This window comes from Phycodurus eques, chromosome 14 (genome assembly GCF_024500275.1).
Source record: "Phycodurus eques isolate BA_2022a chromosome 14, UOR_Pequ_1.1, whole genome shotgun sequence".
Classification (NCBI taxonomy): domain Eukaryota; kingdom Metazoa; phylum Chordata; class Actinopteri; order Syngnathiformes; family Syngnathidae; genus Phycodurus; species Phycodurus eques.
Window position 1 is genome coordinate 21,938,282 of NC_084538.1, and position 24,621 is coordinate 21,962,902.

General features: G+C 44.7%; 1 pseudogene; it reads left to right on the top strand.

Moving 5' to 3' along the window:
• The window catches only part of LOC133412903 (apolipoprotein B-100-like), a 61,507-nt pseudogene that overhangs the window by 15,085 nt on the left and 21,801 nt on the right, over positions 1 to 24,621 (top strand).

Below are 24,621 nucleotides of genomic sequence, written 5' to 3' on the forward strand. Positions count from 1 at the left end.
CTCGCACACAAGCTTAGGGTCCTTCCCTGCCAGAGAGGTGACATTCCACATCCCTAGAGCCAGCTTCTGTAGCCGGGTATTGGACCGTCAAGGTCCCCCACCTTCAGCTGCGACTCAGCTCATTTTTCACCTGGCCCCCTTGGCCCCTCCCACAGGTGGTGACTCCATGGGAAGGGGGGCTCATGTTGGCTTTTTTGGGCAGTGCCCGGCTGGGACTCATGGATAGGCCTGTCCACCAGGTGCTAGTCATCGAGCCCCACCTCCTGACCTGGCTCCAGAGGCGGGCTTCAGTGAGTGGGAAACTTAGGTCTATGTATATTCATCACCATAAGGGGTCATTTGAGCCATTGAGCCGTCCATTTTGTATTCCCTGTTCAGGGTAATGTCAATGGCTGGGGCCTATCCCAGGGCAAATGGTAGATTACACCACGTACTGGCCACCTGTAAACTGCAATATGATTGTGAACGGGACATAAATTGGGAATCCTACGTTAACTGTATAAAAGTAAACAATAGTACATGAGTCAAAACAATACCAATAATGTTACTACTGCCTTGCTGATTGTACTACCACAAAGTGATGGTTTTAATGACAGATGATTTATATCTCAAAGACCATATCTACATTTTCTACAGGTTCCATCAAGGGAAGAAAACCCCTGAGGTCACGGCTGTCTCAGAGTTCATGCGGACACTATTAAATGACTGCTCTGGAGAAATGAATGATGATTTCAACAACCTTCCTCCTGATCCTGAGGCGATGTCCTTCCTTGTATTGAGGGTATGGATGGTCAAGCCCTGTCCTATGCAGCTTATGGGTTTAGATTCTGTATGGATAAACAAGCATTTGTTGATGTTTGATACATTTTGATCACCAGGTTGTTGGCGTCATGGGTCAAGCAATGCAGACTGTCAGTCCTGACCTAATTTTTTCCATTATGAAGTGTGTCAAAAGAAGTGACATTTCATTATCCAACAAAAAAGCAGCTATTCAGGCTTTTAGGCAAATGGACATTAATGATGAGGTATAGTGATTTTATGTGATATAAGAAGGCAGTCATGCGAAATATTTCTCGGACTTTTTGTAGGTTACATATAACCGATTGAAAAGTTCATAAATACTTGTTTGTTTCTATTCACTGACATAATAATAGAAAATTAATAATTTATCATTTGTTTACGGCCAGATAAAACACTTCCTCAAGGAGGTATATCAGGATCCTCTGGGTGATGTTGAGATACGTATTGCAGCCTACCTGATCCTGATGAAGAACCCAGACCAAGCTATTGTGACAGACATAGTGAACAATATAGAGGCCATGAAGGATGATCAACTCAAGAACTTTGTGTTTTCCCACCTAAAAAATATCCAAAAGTCTAATGAGCCACAAATGCATTGGTGAGTATTTACAAGACATCCATTCATCTAATTTCACAGACCGGAATTTGGTTCGCATTTCTAAGTCAGATTTGTTTCTAATGAGTGTTGGGCCCTGTCAAGGCTGGCCTTTGTCACTGATTCTGTTCATAACCTTTACGGATAGAATTTTTAGGTACAGCTGGGGCGTTGGATTGGGGTGGGGTGGGGAAGGGGTTTGATCCTGTTGTGTGACCTCAGTATGGCATCTCTGCTATTTCGAGATCATGTGGTTTTGTTTGATTCATCAAACCACAATCTTAAGGCCTCTTTATATACCTGTGTTCGCGCGGTCGACAGTGCCCGCATTGCGTCACGTGACCGACGCATTGGGCCGCGCAGCCCCTATGCGGCACTTGACGCGCACATTGCAAAAATTGTTGCTACACGTAGAATGCCACAGCGATCATCTCTCGTGATTGGTCCGTTTTAGTCACACGCTGTTATGACATATTCAGTGTTGCCCTTGGTTCCACATACCACCGAAGCCGGCGCTTTCTTGATCGATTTTGCAGTATAATCCAGGTCCAGGTTTTGTCGGGGACCTGGCAGTCATAGTAACGGGGGGGGAGGTGGTTTCTCATTTAGTTGCATGGCGGTGCTCCTGAGGCCGGGCTCCCCCGAGCTGGATGACTGCTTGGCGTTGGGGCTTCTCTCTCATGACCCGCGGCTGCTCCTTGGAAATCCCCCCTTATTGTTCCCTTGTCGGGTACCCCTAGCCGCCCTCATTTCCAACAATAAAGGGCTGGGTGGGGACTGGCGGCATCGCGGGGTCAGCAGCTCACACTACAGCCCCATGCAACACTCATATTTAATGTTTTATTGTTGTAGATAATGTAATGATTTACCTCTCTCATCCTGTTTACAATTAGTGCTTTGTCTTTTGTCTTTGGTTCGCTCTCCCCTCTAGAAACTTTGTTCTGTTCGACTGATCAACTCTGATTCTCAACTTCAATTATAATAGTAAGAAACCGCAGCGAAAGCTTAAAAACTCCACTGTGACACAGTAAAACTGTTCCGGCATAAAAGGGATACATATATTCCATTCTGCTTAACCTAACAGTCGAACAGGACAAAAAAGAAAAGATTTTGCAATATAATTAAACGTATCATATGGTCATCTAGGTCCACTTGTTCTAGCATACACTGTTCCACGGTCGCTGTTGTTGTTGCTTTGTTCCTTGTTCCGGAAAGGAAAGTAAAAATGACTACTGGAAATGGCCATAAAATGCAGAGGAAACTCCACCCTGTGCTGTCCTAGCCAATACCAGCTGAAGCGACATCCCCGAGGAGAAGAGAACTGCAGTAGATTTTCAAAACAGCATGCATAGGTTGCGCTTGAGTATGAAGGCAAACTGGGTGCGGTATAGCCGCAGTGACGTCACCGCGCTCGCCGCCTGCGCGAGTATAAAGAAGCCTTTAAACTGTCGCTGGGGCGGTATGCAGCTGAGTGTAAAGTGGCTAGCATGAGTTTCACCATTTTCAAGTGAGTTCCTGGTCCTCAGTCAGAAAAGGGGAGAATTCCCTCTCTGGATCATGAGTGATGTCCTGCCCCAGGAGGAGGAGTTTGGGTACCTTGGGTCTTGTTCACAAGTGAGGGAAGAATGGCGGGAGATTGACAGGAGGATCGGTGCAGCGTCTGCAGTGATATGGACTCTGCATCGCTCTGTCATGATTGGAGGAGTTGAGCCAAAAGGCAAAGCTCTCGACCTATGCTCCCACCCTCATATATAGTCTCATACTGTGGGTAGTGACCGAAAGAATAAGATCATGAATATAAGTGGTCGAAGTGAGTCCTCTGCAGGATGTCCATGCCCTCCCGCCGTGTGAGAATCCAGGACACGCTGGAAGGACTATGTTTCCCAGCTGTCCTTAGAATGCCTTAAGGAAATCTGGGCTTCTCTGCTTAGGCTACTATCCCTGCAACCCAACCTCATACACAGTCGATCATCCATTTTTTTATACTCCTTGTCTTCATTAGGGTTGCAGATTAGCCTGGGCCTGTCCAAGCCATTCACAACCATTCACACTTCGCACCTAAGTGCAATTTAGGGTCATCATATAACCCACAAACATGTTTTGGGTGGAAGACCAAGTACTCAGAGAAACCCAAAGCAAGCACAGAATGAACATGGAAATCCACACAGGAATGTCTGAGCTGATATTTGGACCCAGCATCTCTTTACAGTGAGTGCCAACCACTCCTTACATTGTACTGCCTTATGATTATAGTATAATTAATATACAAACCCCAATTCCAATGAAGTTGGGATTTTGGGTAAAACAAATAAAAACAGAATACAATGATTTGCAACCTATATTCAATTGAATACACTACAAAGACAACATATTTAATGTTCAAATAGATAAACTTTTTTTGGGGGCAAATATTCACTCATTTTGAATTTTGACCCTGTAACATGTTCCAAAAAAGATGGGACAGAGCCATGTTTACTACTGTGCAAAATCACCTTTCCTTTTTTCAACACCCAATAAGCGTTTGGGAATTGAGGACAAAAGTGTTAAAGCCTCTTAGGTGGAATTCTTTCCCATTCTTACTTGATGTACACTTCAGTTGCTCAACAGCACAGGGTGTCGGTTGTCATATTTTGGGCTTCATAATGCGCCACAGGTTTCAATGGGAGACAGGTCCAGACTGCTGGACTCACACTCTTTTACTACGAAGCCACACTGTGGTAACACGTGCAGAATCTGGCTTGGCATTGTCTTGCTGAAATAAGCAAGGACGTTCCTCAACTCAACTCCACTTTATTTATAGAGCACTTTAAAACAACCATAGGTGCACACAAAGTGCTATACATTATATAAACATAAAAAAACTGTAGAAAAAGTCACTGATGGTGTTGTGGTACACTCGCCGGACTTTGGTGCAGGCAGCGTGGGTTCAGTTCCCACTCAGTGACGGTGTGAATGTGAGTGCGAATGGTTGTCCGTGTCTATATGTGCCCTCCGACTGACTGGCGACCAGTTTAGGGTGTAGTCCGCCTTTCGCCCGAAGTCAGCTGGGATAGGCTCCAGCGTCCCGCGACACTAACCAGGATAAGCGGTGTTGAAAATGGATGGATGGATGAAAACTGTAAAAACAGTTAAACATATGGCAGATTAAAACAATAGATTGATAGCAACGTTAAAACCTACAAAAACAATAAAACACTAAAACAGTGCAGTCGCTCTCAACTCTTTCTGAGTTGAAAACCAAAGAATAAAAATGGATTTTTAGGCACGTTTTAAAAATGGACAGTGAGGGGACTTGCCTAATGTTTAGGGTGAGGTTATTACAAAGACACGAACTGGCAAGAGAAAAAGTTCCACTGAGCCTCCGTTTAGTCCTCAGTACCTCCACAAGTGTCTGGTCAGCTGACCTGAAGCGGCAGGCAGGTGTTCACGGTGGAGCAGCTCAGAGAGGTAAGGTGGGATGAGACAATTTAAAGATTTAAAAACAACTAAAATAATCTTAAATTTGACCCTAAAATGTACAGGAAGCCAGTAAAGGGAGACCAGAATTGGAGTTATGTGCTCCCCTCTATAGTATGTGATCCAGTAAGTCCCTGAAAAAGTTTGTTGCTCCAAAACCTGGATGTACAATTCAGTGTTAATGGTGCCTTCACAGATGTACAAGTTAGTCATGCCAAGGCAATAAAAAAAATCTATCTGACCGGCGGAGATCTCCAACACTGCCAAGACTTATCAGTCGTGGCGACTCCAGGACACGATGTCCATGATTTCCAAAAACAATTAGAAATGTGAACTTGACAAATCAGAGGACACTTTTCCACTTTGTTTCAGTCCATCTCAGATAAGCTTGGGCCCAGAGAAGCCGGCGACGTTTCTGGGTGTTGTTGATATATTGTTTTCACTTTGCATGGTAGTTTTAACTTACATTTTTGGATGTAGCGACAAAGGTTTGCTTCAGTGTTCCTGAGCCCTCATGGCTCTTTAATGCAGTGACGCATCAGTAATCTAAATTCAAGGGCATTCAATGTTGTTTTTCGTCCTTGTCACATCACTTATGTAAGACTTCTCCAGAAAATATTTTGATGGTTGTGAACAACTGATCGTTTCAGGGATGCTCCTTTAAGACTAAATCATGACACTCACTTTCAAATTAACTTGTTCACCTATGGAATGTTCCAAACAGGTGTTTCTTTTTTTTTCTTATGCATTCCTCAACTTTCCCAGTCTTTTGTTGCCACTGTCCCAGCTTTTTGGGAACATGCTGCAGGCATCAAATTCAAAATGAGAAAATATTTGAAAAAACACCAGTTGAAAAATGCTGAAAGGTACATACAGGTTTTGGAGAAACATATGCTGCCATCCAGGCAATATCTCTTTCACAGACGCCCCTGTGCAATTCAGCAATGCAATGGTAAACCACATTTTGCACGTGTTACAACAGCGTGGCTTCATACTAAAAGAGTGCTGGTACTAGACTGGCCTGCCTGCAGTCCAGACCTGTCTCCCATGGAAAATGTGTGACGCATTATGAAGCGTAAAATACGACAACGGAGACCCAGGACTGTTAAACAGCTGAAGCGGTACATCAAGCAAGAATGGGAAAGAATTCCACCTACAAAGCTTCAAAAATTAGTGTCCTCAGTTCCCAAACGTTTATTGAATGTTGTTAAAAGAAAAGGTGATGTAACACAGTGGTAAACATGACCCTGTCCCAGCTTTTTTGGAATGTGTTGCAGCCATAAAATTCTTAGTTAATGATTATTTGCTAAAAACAATAAAGTTCATGGTGGCACGGTGGTCAACTGGTTAGAGCGTCTGCCTCACAATTCTGAGGTCCGGGGTTCAATCCCCGGCCCCGCCTGTGTGGAGTTTGCATGTACTTCCCTTGCCTGCGTGGGTTTTCTCCGGGCACTGCGGTTTCCTCCCACATCCCAAACACATGCGTGGTAGGTTAATTGACAACTCTAAATTGCCCGTAGGTGTGAATGTGAATGTGAATGGTTGTTTGTTAGTATGTGCCCTGCGATTGGCTGGCAACCAGTTCAAGGTGTACCCTGCCTCCTGCCCAATGATAGCTGGGACAGGCTGCAGCACGGCCGCGACCCGAGTGAGGAGAAGCGGCTCAGAAAAAGGATGGAGGGATCAATAAAGTTGATCAGTATTAACATTAAATATCTTGTTTTTGTAGTGTATTCAATTGACTACAGGTTGAAAAGAATTTGCAAATCATTGTATTCTGGTTTTATGTTTTACACATCGTCTCAACTGCACTGGAATTAGGGTTTGTATTATATCATGACAGCACATTGATTGAGAGGTAAGAATGTCTGCCACACAAATGAGAAGACCCATGTTCAAATGTTGACTCAGGCCACATTGTTTGGAGTTTGCACACTGTGCTTTTTGGGGTATTTAAAAAAAAAATAATTGTATACAAGTGTGAAAGGGAGTGTGAATGGTTGTTTATTTACAGTATACTGTATGTGCCCTGTGATTGCCTGGCGACCAGTCCAGGGTGTACCCCGCCTCCTTTCCAAAGTCAGTTGGTATATGCCACCAGTTAGCTTTATTAGGACAAATATCATTGGAATTGGATTGATGTTTATTATAGTTATTATAATAAAAACATCCATCAATTTTCTGTACTGCTTATCCTCACTAGGGTCGTGCTGTAGCCTCATCCATCCATCCATCCAATTTCTAGCGCTTATCCAGGGTCGGGTCGCGGGGGCAGTAGCTTTAGCAGGGGTGCCCAGACTTCCCTCTCCCCAGCCACTTCATCCAGCTCTTTCAGGCGTTCCCAGGCAGGCTAGCCGAAAGACGTAGTCTCTCCAGCGTGTCCTGGGTAGTCCCCGGGGTCTCCTGGGACGTGCCTGGAACACATCACCAGGGAGGCGTCCGGGATGCATCCGAATCAGATGCCCCAGCCACCTCATCTGGCTCCTCTCGATGACCGGGACCGAATAGCCCGTATCAGGGGGTTCGGTACCCCATAATCCCGAAGCACCCTCCACAGGACTCCCCAAGGGACACGGTCGAACGCCTTCGCCAAGTCCACAAAACAGACTGGGCGAACTCCCATGCACCCTCGAGGACCCTGCCGAGGGTGTAGACCTGGTCCACTGTTCCACAGCCAGGACAAAAACCACACTGCTCCACCTGAATCTGAGATTCGACTTCCCGATGGACCCTCCTCTCCAGCACCCCTGAATAGACCTTAACAGGGAGGGTGAGGAGTGTGATCCCCCTGTAGTTGGAACACACCCTCCGGTCCCCCTTCTTAAAAAGGGGGACCACCACCCCAGTCTGCCAATCCAGAGGCACTGGCCCCGATGTCCACGCGATGTTGCAGAGGCGTGTCAACCAGGACAGCCCCACAACATCCAGAGCCTTTAGGAACTCCGGTCGAATCTCATCCACCCCCGGGGCCATGCCACCAAGGAGCTTTTTAACTACCTCGGTGACCTCAAATCCAGAGATAAGCCCGCCTCAGAGAACCCACACTTTGCTTCCTCATGGGAAGGCGTGTCGGTGGAATTGAGGAGGTCTTCGAAATATTCTCCCCACCGACTCACAACATCCCGAGTCAAGATCAGGAGCGCCCCATCCCCACTATACACAGTGTTGGTGGTGCACTGCTTTCCTCTCCTAAGACGCCGGATGTTTGACCAGAATTTCCTCGAAGCCGTCCGGAATACCCTAGTTTTTGCTTCAGCGACCACCAGACCTGCATTCCGCTTGGCCAGCCGGTACCCATCAGCTGCCTCAGGAGTCCCACAGGCCAAAAAGGCCCGATAGGACTCCTTCTTCAGTTTGACGTGTCCACCAACGGGTTCGGGGATTGCCGCCACGACAGGCACCGACCACCTTATGGCCACAGCTTCGGTCGGCCACCTCAGCAATGGAGGCGCGGAACATGGCCCACTCTGACTCGATGACCCCACCTCCCCCGGAACATGAGCAAAGTTCTGTCGGAGGTGGGAGTTGAAACTCCTTCTGACAGGGGATTCTGCCAGACGTTCCCAGCAGACCCTCACATTACGTTTGGGCCTGCCACGTCGGACCGGCATCTTCCCCCACCATCGGAGCCAACTCACCACCAGGTGGTGATCAGTTGACAGCTCCGCCCCTCTCTTCACCCGAGTGTCCAAGACATGCGGCCACAAGTCCGATGACACGACCACAAAGTCGATCATCGAACTGCGACCTAGGGTTTCCTGGTGCCAAGTGCACGTGTGGACACCCTTATGCTTGAACATGGTGTTCGTTATGGACAATCCGTGACGAACACAGTCCAATAACAGAACACCACTCGGGTTCTGATTGGGGGGGCCATTCCTCCCAATCACGCCCTTCCAGGTCTCCCTGTCATTGCCCACGTGAGCATTGAAGTCCCCCAGCAGAGCGATGGAGTCCCCAGCGGGAGCGCTCTCCAGCACCCCCTCCAAGAACCCAACGTACAGGAGTCAAGCCGGGGGGCAATAAGTGTACCAATACCTGCTCGGCGCCTCTCACCGTGGGCAGCTCCAGAGTGGAAGAGATTCCAACCCCTCTCGAGAGGACTGGTAAAAGAGCCCAAGCTGTGTGTGGAGGCGAGTCCGACAATATCTCGTCGAAACTTCTCGACCTCACACACCAGCTCGGGCTCCTTCCCTGCCAGAGAGGTGACATTCCACGTCCCTAGAGCTAGCTTCTGTAGCCGGGGATCAGATCGCCAAGGTACCCGCCTTCGGTCACTGCCCAGCTAACACTGCACCCGACCCCTATGGCCCCTCCCACAGGTGGTGAGCCCATGGGAAGGTTCTAAAATCAGAAGCCCATAAAAAATGCTTGACAGTTACAGTATTATTTCATTTATTTTAAAAGGGGGATTGGCAACAAAACATGCTTGCAATATTTCAAAAATATTAAGTGAAGATAATTTGAAATTTTGTTAATTTAGCAAGAAACATGAAGTCGACACACATGATTTGCTTTGACGGGCTACATAAAACGATGTGAAGGGACGTAACTGTCCCCCGGGCCACAAGTTTGACACCATGTTGTAATGGTTCGTCTGTATAAATGTTTGATTTGCATTTGGTTTAATTTGACCCGAAGTATCCTCCAGTTGTTAATTTTGTGTTATGTCAGTTTGCCTTGATTTAACTTCGGTGTTCAATGACAAGAACAACGTGTCTGTTAAGGTCTTGGCCCACATAAAGCCATCAGTCGCTATTAAAGTCTTGTAAGATACAAAATGCAGCTTCATCAATTAATTACTCACAAAGAGATTAATGGACACATCTTGTCTATTAACTGTCTATCTAGCTGGATAGAGCAGCCACACGTCTACTGAGGACAGAACAGATACATTGTACTTATTGAAAATGTATCTGTAATTAATGCCCAACCTGAGATAAAATTAAACGTTCAGTGTAACATTTTAGAACTGTACACATTTATTTTCTTCTGCCCTGAAATGGACAAAAACGCAGTTGTGGCTCTAAAGGAAATAAACTAAAGCAAAGAGAGGAGCCTTTACAATATTTAAAAATGCATGGAATGTAATTTCTTGATATTTTCTTCATTTACTTTGCTAAAGGTACAGGGAATATATTGAACTCGCCTTGCAAGATCGACTGTTAACCACTAATGAGGTCGTTGATGGCAAATCACGCAACTACAAGATTGAATCTCCTGTGGGTACAGTATGGGGAAACATCATCTTTGATGCCACAGATACTTTACCCAAGGAAGTTATGTTGGAGACCACTCTAAAAGTTTTTAACTACAACTATGACATCTTTGAGGTATTCTTTCAAGAGTGTTTTTAAGATGTGGTGAAATCTATATACTGTATTAAAACGCTCCTTTAAAAAATTCCCTATTTCAAGTTTTCTGTTGAGGGAAGAGGATTAGAACCAACAGTTGAGGCTCTTTTTGGAGAGAACGGCTTCTTCCCGGACTCCATTTCCAGAGTCATGTATTGGGCAGGTGATCAAGCCCAGATGATCAAAGAGGTTTTGCACAGAATGGCCCCAAAGACAGACAGAATTAAGAAACAGGTGACTTCTTTCTCATGCATTATTTGTATGCAATTTCATCAATATGACATTTTACATGAAGGTCTAAGAACGAATATGTACACTGGGGATATCTCTCGAGGCTTCACAGGCACTTCTGAATGACATTGCAAAGACCATACGGAAGCTCATGAAGGATGTACGTTCTTCACCGACCCCTGAAGCCACTGTCTATCTTAAGCTTTTGGGAAATGAGATGTATGTGAAGACCAGCGAAATAAGAAAGATGGCAGAAAATCTGTTCATGTACTTCAGTGTGTTCTTCCAAGTTCTACCCCCTCAGGTAAGATCATTACAAGGAGGTGGTTGGAGGAAGAAATTAGATAAAACAACAACAAAAACATCTTGCCTTTCCAAGTTACAGTTCATTTGCACATTAGATAACTGCATTTAAAAAATGCATGTTAGATTGATATTTGTGACATGGTTTCATGTACAGTAAATTATGCTTCCTTGAGTTAGTTATACACATTTCTCCCATGTGTTGGTGTCATATATGCATCATATATATCTTCTTAAATAATGTAATAATGTGGTCACTCCTCCTTATGTCTTCATATTGTAGGAACGATTACGGCAAATATTACAAAATACCCTGCTAATGTACAAGTCTATAGTAACTTCTAGTCAATATCAAGTGTAAGAAGCTATTCTTAGACTCGCAGAATTGTACGCTATAATACAACCCCAATTCCAATGAAGTTGGGACGTTGTGTTAAACAGAAATAAAAACAGAATACAATGATTTGCAAATCATGTTCGACCTATATTTAATTGAATACGCTACAAAGACAAGATATTTAATGTTCAAACTGATAAACTTTATTGTTTTTAGCAAATAATCATTAACTTGGAATTTTATGGCTGCAACATGTTCCAGAAAAGCTGGGACAGGGACATGTTTAGCACTGTGTTACATCACCTTTTCTTTTAACAACATTCAATAAACGTTTGGGAACTGAGGACACTAATTGTTGAAGCTTTGTTGGTGGAATTATTTCCCATTGTTGTTTGATGTACAGCTTCAGCTGTTAAACAGTCCGGGGTCTCCGTTGTCGTATTTTACGCTTCATAATGCGCCACACATTTTAAATGGGAGACAGGTCTGCCCTGCAGGCAGGTCAGTCTAATACCAGCACTCTTTTACTACGAAGCCACGCTGTTGTAACGCGTGCAGAATGTAGTGTATTCAATTAAATATAGGTTGAACATGATTTGCAAATTATTGTATTTTGTTTTTATTTATGTTTAACACAACGCCCCAACTTCATTGGAATTGGGGTTGTAATAACATGCCCATATTTCCCCTATCTGAAACCGGCCCTGAATTTCCTTTATTTCATTCATTTTACCATCAGTTCTATTTGTATAACATGTTCTTTTTTCCAACAGATATTTTTTGAATTGACCTCAAGGACTGATAATGAAGTCTTCCTTCACTACATCTTCATGGAGAATTCCTTCTCATTATCCACTGCCCTTGGCTTCCCTCTAAAGTTTTCACTGGCTGGAGTGTTTGCCCCTGGTGCCAAAGGAGGCATGACCGTCTACTCAAACACAGTAATTCTGATTATCCTAGTCCGCCTATAGAAAAGGCTTATGCTATCAATCTGTGTGTTTGAGCCCATGTTTCAGTGTCAAGGGCAATATTCTCCCATTTGCGCATAAGTCATTTTTAAACTGCCTGGACTTACGCACTTTAATTTACATATATTCTCCCATCCAGGCTTGCAAATATGTTTTAAATCAGTGAAATAGATAAAGAATATATTTGAAATTGCCTTATGCTGGCAGGGCACTAGCATGTTTGAAGCATAGTCGCTCCTCACAGTTGTAGGTAAGCAATGTAAAAAAACGGTGAAAAAATGTTTGCCAGTGCTGAAACAAAGTATCACAGCTAAAACATTATAATCGTTGGCATACATTACCTCTTTGAGAAAAATAAGTAAAATATATTTTGTTTAGTCTCTCTGCGCGGCCACGGTTATTCGGGACCCCTGCTCTAGATTATTAAAATTAATTGCAGTAGCTTGTTACCTTAATCAGCATCGGTTACGAATGGGGGTGATAGGTCTGGCTGAGTTGTCATGTAAGTGTATGCTCACGTTGGTGTACTGTTTGAGACAAAAAAAGAAAAGAAAAACTTGTGACAGTGTCAAGTCGCGTTTATTTGTACAGCCCTTAATAACAAAAGAGTCTCAAAGGGCTTCACAGACCAATAGCTGACCAAGATTGGTGACACCCCCAGGGTGGACGACTGGTTAGAGCGCCAGCCTCACAGTTCTGAGGACCCAGGTTAAATCCCCGACCCCGCCTGTGTGGAGTTTGCATGTTCTCCCCGTGCCTGCGTGGGTTTTCTCCGGGCACTCCGGTTTCCTCCCACATCCCAAAAACATGCATTAATTGGGGACTCTAAATTGCCCGTTGGTGTGACTGTGAGTGCAAATGGTCGTTTGTTTGTACGTGCCCTGCGATTGGCTGGCAACCAGTTCAGGGTGTACCCCGCTTCCTGCCCGATGACAGCTGGGATAGGCTCCTGCACGCCCGCGACCCTAGTGAGGAGAAGCGGCTCAGAAAATGAATGAATGAATGAATGAAAAAGAAGAAACGTTGAGAAGGGACCGCAGATGGGGGGATTCCCCTTCCAGGGCAACGAGGCAATGGATGGCGAGTGGCAAAATTTATCACATAGTATGGTTCTGTACAATTTTAGTTCAAACAGCATACGAGTCCATTTAATGAAATGAAGCATCGCAGGAAGAAACCTTTGGCAAAATGGTTCTTCCTCCATAACAACACCTCCGGGGAAATGGTCCACCTCAGATCTTGACCCGGTCATTCAGTGCAGAAATCACACAGCAACCGCCACCTAGCTACCTCTCCAAGCACTAGAGGAGGGAGTAGGAGAGAGGAAAAGCAGTAGTAAGTCAGGTCAAATTCCAGATAAGGGAGAGCAAGAGTCAATACTTGCATACTACGTGTGATTTAAATACAGTAAATGCAAGAGTGTAAAATAGGTCTTAAGTCGAGAATTAAACATTTCCACTGAGAAAACCGCTTTCATTTTTGCGGATAAGGCATTCGAGAGTACTGGAGCCCGAATAGATATGGCTCTGGACCCTGCAGACTTCTTTTTAGCTGTCTGAGCCACCAAAAGAGAAAAGTAGGTTTTGGGACAGAACATACGGTACCACTAAGTCAGCAAGATAAGAAGTTGCTAAGACATGTAATGTTTTATCAGTAACAAAACCATACAATCACATCTCAAATTAGATAAGCGAGTGCAAGTTTAAGTAGATTTTATAGCTCTCTTTTACAATATAATTAGTACATGTGGTATATATTGTAACAGCCAAAACCTCAAGTGCAGTATGTTTCACCTTACTGGGGTGCTTGACTTACTACAGCCTCTGAGGCGCGTAAGGGGAGAAGTGTTCAAGTCGAATACAGCAGAATACGTGAAAGGCCAAATTTGACAGGCAACACCCCCATTTTGGAGTTTCTCCACCCAGAGCGCGATGCTGGTATGAAGGTACATAAATGACAGACTTACTGTAGGTCAATGGGAGAATTTGCAGAGCAAGAAAAGCACCCAACTGTGCACCTTTTCCATTTTATGCACATTGGATAATACGGCCGAAAATGAATCATTGTTTCGTGCACTTGTTTTGCTTTACTTTTCTCTACCTGCAGGGTCACCTGGCATTTATGCCTTCTATTGGGATAGAGTTCATCACCCAAATGGGTGTTCATGCTCCTGATTATGTGGAGGCTGGGATTGAGATGCACACTAACATGTACCACGAGCACTCCCTCAATACAAAAGTTACCATCAACAAAAGACAAATTAGACTGTCCATCCCTGCACCAAAATCAAACACACAGCTGTTTACTTTTAGGTTTGTGAAATTTACTGTTATATTATTTTTATGATATCACATGAATTTGAAAATATAACATGATTGCATGAGTGTTGCCCTCTCTGATTATTTCACCCCCCCCCCCCCCCCCCCCCCCCCTTATCTTTTCAATATAGCAACAAGTTGGTGTCGGTCTCCTCTGGTCAAGCAATGACAATACCATTCCTTGTGGTGGACCGGACTAACTCGACCAACTGCCACCCCCTATTCAGTGGTCTCAAAATCTGCACTTTAGTTCATTACTCAAATGCATCCTCCAGAGACCAGGCCCCATATTTTCCTCTGACTAGTGAAACAATGTAAGTTATATAGCTTGAAGTCAGCTGGACTATTGCTCTATGGCACTATGGCATGGCCATTTGTATCAAAAGGTCTGCTGAAAAAAGTAAAAAATGGACCCTATGCATACAACACTTCAAGGTTTGAAGTAATTTGTGGCAGGTAAATGCATAGTGACAACAATGACAGCATCAAACTCATCTAAGTTCACTCGCTGTCTGCTGGAGTTATGACGTATTAGCTTTAGAACTGCCACAGTTATCCAAGTAATGGCAAATCGCTCAAAGGATCTGTATCAGATTTAATGAACTATTCGCAGTTTCATCGCATGGGTCCGTGTACTTAGACTTGCATGATTTAATGTTTGAGACACTCAACTCTCAACTCTCTGTATTTATAGAGCACTTTAAAAAACAACTGCAGCCACAGCAATGCACAGTACATAAAGTTAGAACATACATAGCATAGAGTAAAATGCCTTTATTGTCAATTTGTGGTGCAGATACAACGGAATTGGGCTTATGAAAACATAAAACACAACCAATTATAAATAATAAAAATGACAAGCATACACCACTGGCAGAATCAATGTTATCACAGCTCATGGTTTGAGAGTTTCTCGATCGTTGTGTAAACAATTTGTGACAGGAACGAGCCCTGAGCGGCTGCCCTATCACCCAGATCAGAAACCGCCGCTGCTTCGATTGGTCGTGATGGTGAAATTGTCTCACTTTCCATCTTAGTTGTTGTTCTGGGCTACTGGGAAATGTGATAAAAGTCAGAGTTCAATCGCTGAACATAGCAGGAGGCACACTGCATTGTTTGCTCAAGGAGCTACTGGTACTGTACATCTCAATAAATTAGAATAGTATCACATTATTATTCAAATTATCAAATTATTTAGGTCATTCAATTCAGAAAGTGAAACTCTTAGAGATACATTGCACACAGAGTGAAATATGTATTTTTTTTAATATAATGTGGTTAATTTCGATTTAAGCTTACAGCAAACATCCATCCATCCATCCATTTTCTGTACCGCTTCTCCTCACTAGGGTCGTGGCGTGCTGGAGCCTATCCCAGCTATCATCGGGCAGGAGGCGGGGTACACCCTGAATTGGTTGCCAGCCAATCACAGGGCACATACAAACAAACAACCATTCACACTCACATTCACACCTACGGGCAATTTTGAGTCTCCAATTCATGCATGTTTTTGGGATGTGGGTGTAAACCGGAGTGCCTGGAGAAAACCCACACAGGCACGGGGAGAACATGCAAACTCCACACAGGCGGGGCCGGGGATGGAACCCGGGTCCCCAGAACTGTGAGGCTGACGCTCAAACCAGTCGTCCACCGTGCCACCCTTACAGCAAACAAAAACCCCAAATTCACCAACTCCAGAAACCAGAATATTACATAACAAATAATCAAGAAACAATTGGAATAATTTTTAAGATGGAAATTAGGCAGGAATTTGCCCTCTGAAAAGAATTTTCCCATATGTTTATTGAATCTAATAAATGCATGAGTACTTAAATACATCCTCTCCTTGAGCCATCACCTTATCATGTGGTGGAGGGATTTGTGTGTCCCAATGATCCTGGGAGCTATGTTGTCAGGGGCTTTATGCCCCTGCTCAGGTCACCCAGGGCAAAAAGGTCCGAGGTGAGGGACCAGACAAAGCACAGTTCAAAGATCCCCTATGATGAGTACAAACAAGTTTTTCCCCTTGCCCAGACGCGGGTCACCATGGACCCCTCTGGAGCCAAGGCTAGAGGTGGGGATCGATGGCGACCGCCGGTGGCCGAGCCTGCACTCATGGGGCCTGGCCGGACACAGCCCAAAGTGGGAACGTGGGTACCCACTCCCATGGGCTCGCCACCTGTAGGAGGGGCCAAGGGGCTTGGATGCATAGAGAGCATGGCGGCGATTCGATCCCCGGGTACAGAAGCTGGCTCGAAGGACATAGACTGTCCTCTCTGGCAAGGAAAGAGCCTGAACTGGTGTGCGAGGTTGAAAAATTCTGGTGAGACATAGTCGGGCTCGCCTTGACACATGCCTTGGGCTCTGCTACCAGTCATCTTAAAAGCGGTTGGACTCTCTTCTACTCTGGAGTTGCCCATGGTGAGAGGCACTGAGCAGGTGTAGGCATAGTGATTGAACCCCGGCTCGGTGCCTGTCCATTGGGGTCCACCCTGGTAGACGAGAGGGTACCCCCCCCCCCCCCCCCCTCCACCTTCAGGCTTAGGGATGGGTCCTGGCTGGCTGTTGTTTGTGCCTATGTACCAAACATCAGTTCAGAGTACCCAACCTTCTTGGAGTCCTTGAAGGGGGTGCTGGAGTTGGCCTCTACTGGGGACTCCCTCGTTCTTCTGGGGGACTTCAAAACTCACGTGGCCAGTGACAGTGAGACCTGGAAGAGGGTGAACAACCCACCTGATCAGAACCAGAGCGGTGTTTTGTGATTGGACTTCTGTGCTTGTCACGGACTGTCTGTATCAAACACCGTGTTCATACATAAGGGTGTACATACATGCACTTGGCACCAGGACACTCTAGGCCGTAGTTTGATCATCGACTTTGTGATCATTTCATCGGACTTGCAGCTAGCTGCATGTCTTGGACACTCGGGTGAAGAGTGGGGCGCAGCTGCCAACTGATCACCACCTGGTGATGTGTTGGCTCCGATGGTGGGGGAAGATGCCAGTCCAACCTGGCAGACGTTGGAACTTCGGGCAGAGTCCCCTTTCAGAAGGAGCTTCAACTCCTACCTCCAGCAGAACTTTGCCCACATCCTGGGAGAGTGGTGACATTGAGTACGAGTGGACTATGTTCGTTGAGGTGGCCGACCGGAGCTGTGGCCGTAAGGTGGTTGGTGCCTGTTGTAGCAGCAATCCCCGTACCTGCTTGGTGGACATCAGCGTAAGGGTGAAGAAGGAGTTCTAACGAGCCTTTTTGGCCAGTGGGGCTCCGGATGCAGCTGATGGGTACTGGCTGGCCAAGCAGAATGCAGCTGTGGTCGTCACTGAAGAAGTAGTTCGGTGAGGCCATGGAGAACGACTTTCTGATGCCTTCAAGAAAATTCTGGTCCACCTTCCGGTGTCTCAGGAGTGGGAAACAGTGCACCGTGAAGAAGGGGTGCTGCTGACCTCAACTCGGGATGTTGTGAGTAAATTGGCCAAATTCCACCAACATGCCTTCCTATGAGGAAGCAGAGCCTGGGGACTCTGATGCGGGTTCTCCCATCTCTGGGGTTAAAGTCACCTCGGTGGTTCAAATGCTCCACAGTGGTAGTGCCCCAGGAATTGATGAGATCTGCCTGGACTTCCTAAATGTTCTGGATTTTGAGGGGCTGTCTTGGCTGACACGTCTCTGCAACATTGCGTGGGGATCGGGGACATTGCCTCTGGATTCTTAGAGCATGGAGGTGGCCCCCGTTTTTAAGAAGGGGGACTGGAGGTTGTGTTCCAACTCTAGGGGATCACACTCCTCAGCCTACCTAGTAAGGACTATTCAGGGCTTCTCGAGAGGTGGGTCTGTCTGGAAGTCGGACCTCATGTTCAGGTGGAGCAGTGTGGTTTTTGTCCTGGCTGCGGAACAGTGGACCAGCTCTACACCCTCAGCAGTATCCTCGAGGGTGCATGGGAGTTTGCCAACCAGTCTACATGTGCTTTGTGGACTTGGAGAAGGCGTTCGACCGTGTCCCTCGTGGGTCTTGTTGGGGGTGCGCTGAGAGTATGGAGTACCGGAAACCTGGGCTGTTCGGTCCCTGTACGACCGGTGTCAGAGTCTTGTTCGCATTCCTGACATTAAGTCACAGTTGTTTTCAGTGAGGGTTGGACTCCGCCAAGGGTTCCCTTTGACACATTACCTTCATGGACAGAATTTCGAGGTGCAGCCGAGGTGTTGAAGGGTCGTCCAATTTTGTGGCCTCAGCATTTCTTCTTTGCTTTTTGCAGATGATCTTGTTTTGATGCTTCATCAAACCATGATCTTCAACTCTCACTGAAGCGGTTTTCAGCCGAGTGTGAAGGGGCTGGGATGAAAATCAGCACCTCCGAATCTGAGGCCCTGGTCCTCAGTTGGAAAAGGGCGGAGTGCCCTCTCTGGGTCGAGGAAGAGATCCTGACCCAAGTGGCGGAGTTCAAGTATCTTGGGGTCTTGCTCATGAGTGAGGGAAAAATGGAGCAGGAGATCGACAGGCCGATCAGTGCAGCGTCTGCATCCACAGGGTGTCTGGACTCTCCTTCAGAGATTGGGTGAGAGGCTCGGTCATCCAGGAGGGGCTCAGAGTCGAGCTGCGAGTCGAGCTGAGAGGGGCCAGATAAGGTGGTTCGGGCCTTTGATTAGAATGCCCCCTGGACGCCTCCCTGGTGAGGTGTTCCAGGCACATTGCACCGGGAAGAGGACATGCTGGAGGGGAAGAGGACATGCTGGAGAGACTATGTCTCCTGGCTGGCTTGGGAGCGCCTCGGGATCCCCCGGAAGAGCTAGATAAAGTGGCTGGGGAGAGGGAAGTCTGGGCTTCCCTGCTTAAGATGCTGCAACTCCAAATAAGAGGAAGCGGAAGAAAATGGATGGATGGGTACTTAAAAAAATTAACGTTTCTGCCATATTCAAATTTATTGAGGTGTACCTGTATCTCCTCATCTCTAAAAAGGAAAAAGCTTTGATGCCATTTCGACCTTGAAAGGTCCTAGCACAATTTACATAATAAGATGCAATCCAAGCCACAGTCATTCCACTAGAATTGCCATGGCCAAATTCTGATGCTTTAAAAAAAGGCAGTTAGCCATCGTGTCATCAAGCTTTTGAATAGCTGCTGCTGCCCCCCCCCCCCCCCCCCCCCACACACACACACATATATGTAACAGCAAGTCCTCATGCATAAGAATGCATTACCGTATTTGCACGACCATAAGGCGCACTTAAAAGTCAAATTTTCTCCAAAATGGACGGGGGCGCTTTATAATGCGGCGCGCCTTGTGTGCAGCGAGTTCCAACATCTATAAATGTTGTGTGATGAGCGCTCCGCTTGACCTTTTTTTTTTTTTTTTTTTTTTTTTTTTTTTAATAAAGCATTTCCTGCCGACACGCTTCTTACAAAGAGCAAAAGCGTACGTGGCTGAGGAAGGGGAAGGGTGCGTGAAGTAGGACGCTAAAGCCACGCCGGGGTGTTTTTTTAAAATTTATTTATTTATTTATTTATTTATTTTTATAAATATTTATTACCGCTTGACTGACTGGGAGCATTTCTGGGGTGTGCATTGTGCAAAACAACATCAGTTTGGCTAAGGACCCCCGACAATGTCACCTACGAAGAGACACGCTTATGAAGCACATTTTAAACTGCAAGCTATCAGTTATACGGAGGAACATGGGAATCGAGCACCCGCGAGAGAAGTCAAGATCAACGAATCCATGGTTCGCAAGTGGAGGAAGCAGGAAAACGAGCTTCGCTAAGTCAAGAAGACGAAGTTTCCGCGGAGAAAAAAGAAAAACAAAACACGGAAACAAGGCCAAGTGGCCCGAGTTGGAAGACCAACTCGAGCAATGGATTAATGAGCAAAGAACAGCCGGGTGAAGCGTCTCTACAGTCACCATTCGACTGAGGGCAATAACTCGGGGCTTGCCCTCATTCCGGGAGGCTTGACGAACCGCTGGACATCGGTGTCAACTTGGCGTTCAAAGTGAAGTTGCGAGTGGCGTGGGAGCCATGGATGACAGATGGCGAACACAGCTTTAGTAAGACAGGGAGGCAACGTCGGGCGAGTTAGGCCACCATATGTGAATGGATTGTGGATGCTTGGGCTAAGGTATCTGCTTTGACTGTTGTCAAGCAGTAAAAGGCGAGCTTTCGCGAAAGCAGGCATCGTTACTGAAGAGCCCCCCGGCAACGAGACTAACTCTGACAATGACGAGAGCGAACCCGGCGTGTTTGTTGGAGAACTTGCCCAGCTGTTCATTTCGGAAACAGAACATGAGGACTTTGATGGATTTGTGGATGAGGATTGATAAAAAAAATAATGTGAGTACATTGTTAAATACTTCAATAAAGTACAACCGAACTCAGTTTTGCTCCCGCTGCCTTTATAAAAACATTGTTTTAGCATGCATGCATGCTACCGTATGTTTTAAGCTAGCGTATGTTTTACCATGCCTGCGCCCAATAATACGGTGCGCCTTATGTATGTGTTAAATACAGAAATAGACCCCGTGACTGAGACTGCGCCTTCAAATACAGTGCGCCGTGTGGTCGTGAAAATACGGTACTTAGAAGCTAAGCAAAAATCCAGTCTGACAGGTATGTCTTATCCCTATTTTGTTTCCTGTTTTGAATGTACAGTATGATTGACATCATTTTGTTTTCACAACAAAAATGTGTTGTTGCTGTGTGTGTTGTAAACTATATTAGGATGTCTGTCTGTTTTTGATTGATGTGATATTTAAAATATGATCTTTTGACGTAAGGTTTTTCGGACCCCTGGAACCCGAGCTGGTGCCATTGGCAAAAGGGGGTCCTTTTAAATCAATAAATAATAGCTTGGTAAATATTAAATAATGAAGCTTCTTACCTTTCTGTAGGGGTCAATAACTAAGTTTGGCCCTCGGCCAAATTTTATTCTGATTCAATTCAATTGTCAATTGACAATTCAAATCCTGCTTTTCCTAGGGGGAAAATAAGTCCCCCCCCCTCATTTATCCTATTATATCGTGTACAAAAACATAATTTAATGAACAAACAAATTAATTTGCTACAGGCTGTTATTACTGTGTAAGTGCTGAGGGTCTTCACAGTGTTGTGAAACAGGGGATGAGACGGCTGTCTTTAATCATGTACACACACTGTCTTTTAAGACTTAACGGTTAAGTAATTGCCATTTTAAATAATAAACACTACCCTGAGCCTAATTAATCTATTAAATTTGTGACCGAAACCTTGACTCATCGAAAAATGCCCATATGTTTCTTATTAGTTGAGACAACAGTGTCATGTCTAAACAGACCATTTTTCAGATTTTTCAATGGAGCCATCTCATTCCTGACCACACCGAGAACAAACTCATCGTCAGAGTTACATCAAACTTCACATAAAACAAGAATAACAGGAACAGTTCATCACGTTGATTTACCTGTCAATCGTGTCAAAATTCTATGAACGTGTGATTTTGGATGCTGAAATTGAGGAACATTTTTAACTTTATCGGAAATACTAAGAAGAGTGGAAAGAAAAGTATGCGATCATCCAACCTGTGTTTATACCGTAACTGTCAAGCCAACCTCTCTCACCTGCAATGAGGTTGCAGCCGGGACGTGGGCTGTACGGAGTGGACGGGACATTGGCTGCGCGAAGCGGCGGTTCACCCGATCATTTGCAAAGTTACACTCAGACAGGCGAGGTATGTTTGAAGTGACTATGATGTGTCCTGCAATTCGCATTAATTAGTCACGACAAATGTTTTAATTGGGTCATTAACGTATACCCCTTATGTAAACAGTTACAGCTGGCACAGCCGACGTTTTGTAGACATTAATTCTGCATTGAACGCCGCATTTTGGTCATGTGGGTCAGTCACGTGGGCAAGTCAGCCAATCAGTGTATTTCTTGTGATGTCGTCACATATCACATAGGTTACACAGCCAATCAACTGTTTCAATGCTATAACAAGGAAGTGAAGTGAGCGCTGCAGCAGCCCTTTTTTCCCCGCCATTGCGCTGTGGCAGCCCGGCTCATTATCATACCTTGACAAATGTCATCTGGTGGGCCAGATATAATTGGCGGCTGGCCAGTTATGGCCCGCGGGCTGCTTGTTGCTGACCTCTGCTTTGCTGCATTATAGAAGAGATGAATACATTAGATTGGACAAAAGAAAGACTGATCACCAGTCAGAAATAGGGCGCACGAACGTTTTAATACAATGATGTTAATTTATGGGCCACTTACTTGACACTATTTTAATTGATAAGCGATTTATTAAATTTTTTGGGAAAATGGTCTTTTGCTTACATGACAATCTCATTGTCAAGCTTGAAAACACAGTCATTAGGAAATAGGTCTTAAAGTGGGTGTTTTTAAAAACAACAGTTATCCTTACCAAAATGTATGTTGTCTCCATTCCCAGGTATGGTACCAATGATAATGGCGAACAATATGAGTATAGTGTATTTTTTTTTTTTTCCCAGTAAAATCACATATTTACAGCCCAACGACTGTGTCACATTACTTCTCAAATTCCAAACCAATGCAGATGAAGGGAATTCAAAAGACACTTGTCTTTGATAAACTCGTTTGAATGTGAAACTTAAAATAAATGGCAAATAATAGAAAAGTGTTTTATGTTTACCCTAACATATATTTATACCCTCACTATATTTGTGAGATTCTCTTAGGGCTGCAGTTCTAATCCAACCCACAGAGGAAGTTACGGAGTACACTGCCACCATAAAGCGGGAAACCCTGAAAGAAGGAAAAAACGATCGCTATGAAATTGATTCTCTGAGGTTAACCCTAAAGGCAGAAGGTAGTATTATAACACAATAACTGTATACATCTATACATACAACGGTGTCATAGTGTCCAATGGCACAATAAGGTAAAGAAAACAACTAATTAATGTGTTTAATTTCTCCTGTTGATAGGTGATGATTCAACAGAAGCCACTGCATCTCTAAAATACAATTGCAATAAGAACATTCTTACCACCGAATTTGTCATTCCCAAGTACGATGTGGAACTTGGCATCAGAATGGCTGGAGTTGATAGTGATGCAAATCAAAACAACATGCGAGGCATCACCCTTGAAGTCACCAGCAAGAACATTCCTCAACTGACGCTGGTGGGGCGTACGAGGTACAGTCTTTAGATTTATCAATTAATAGTTAAACCAAATATGAGATATACTACATCGAGCAAGATTTTTATTTCACAGTATAGTATTTAGTGTCACAGGCATTCACAGGGAGGTGAGCAGGACTCCATTCCAGACTTTGTAACAAGAAGTAAGAAACAAAATGACTGCGACTGACAGGTGATTAATCCAGGGTGGAAACATCCTCTCACCCTTTGACTTTAGGCGATAGGCGTAGTACAGCCTGGACTGGGACTGAATGGGTGGCAGCAATAGGAAAATAAAATATCAGTATTTTGAGGAGAATGGCCCATCAGCAACATATTGAGAAAAAAACAAAAAAGAACTATGAACTAGTTCATTTTTCGAATGGTGAACTTAGTTCAAAATTTTTAATTATGGACTATGACTCCAGTAAATTGTAGGGCACATGTGAAACAAACATTCACACATATGAACAATTTAGAGACTTCTATTAGCCAATCATGAAAGTAGGAAGAAGCTGGGATACCCATAGAAAATGCACGCAACGGTGCTGCCATCTCATCAGCAAATAGTTACAATTTATTTCATATGCAGCTAGACTTGAACATGACCCCTCGGTTCAAATGCCTAAGTCCCTATGGATGTATTGCTGCTTACCGCAAATTATAATTGAAATTATGAATGAATAAAGTTACAAAAGTATAGTATTAGTAGACAGTATTTAACATATTAAGTCACGCCTGTGAATATTCTCATTCATCCAGGTCACTTCATTCTTAGGGCATTGAATCGACCACAATGGAACAGTCTAGTTTGCGATCGATTCAATCCCTTGAGAACATAAAAAGTCCTGTCGGCATTAAAAGGATACCAATGATGCAGACAAATTCAGTGTAATGAATTTTTTTTTTTACCTTTTTGCACTTTAATATAGAATTGAATTGATGAAAAATGCAATGCTGCAACTCCAGATGGTCATTCCAGCCCTCAAAACAAATGCTTTGTTCACTGCAACCCTGAAGAAGCATGAGGACATCATGATGATCATAGAGACCATGATCAAGCTTCCTGAGACATCCTACCAACAGACAGCTTCCCTTAAATGTGGTAACCAATATTCACCTTTC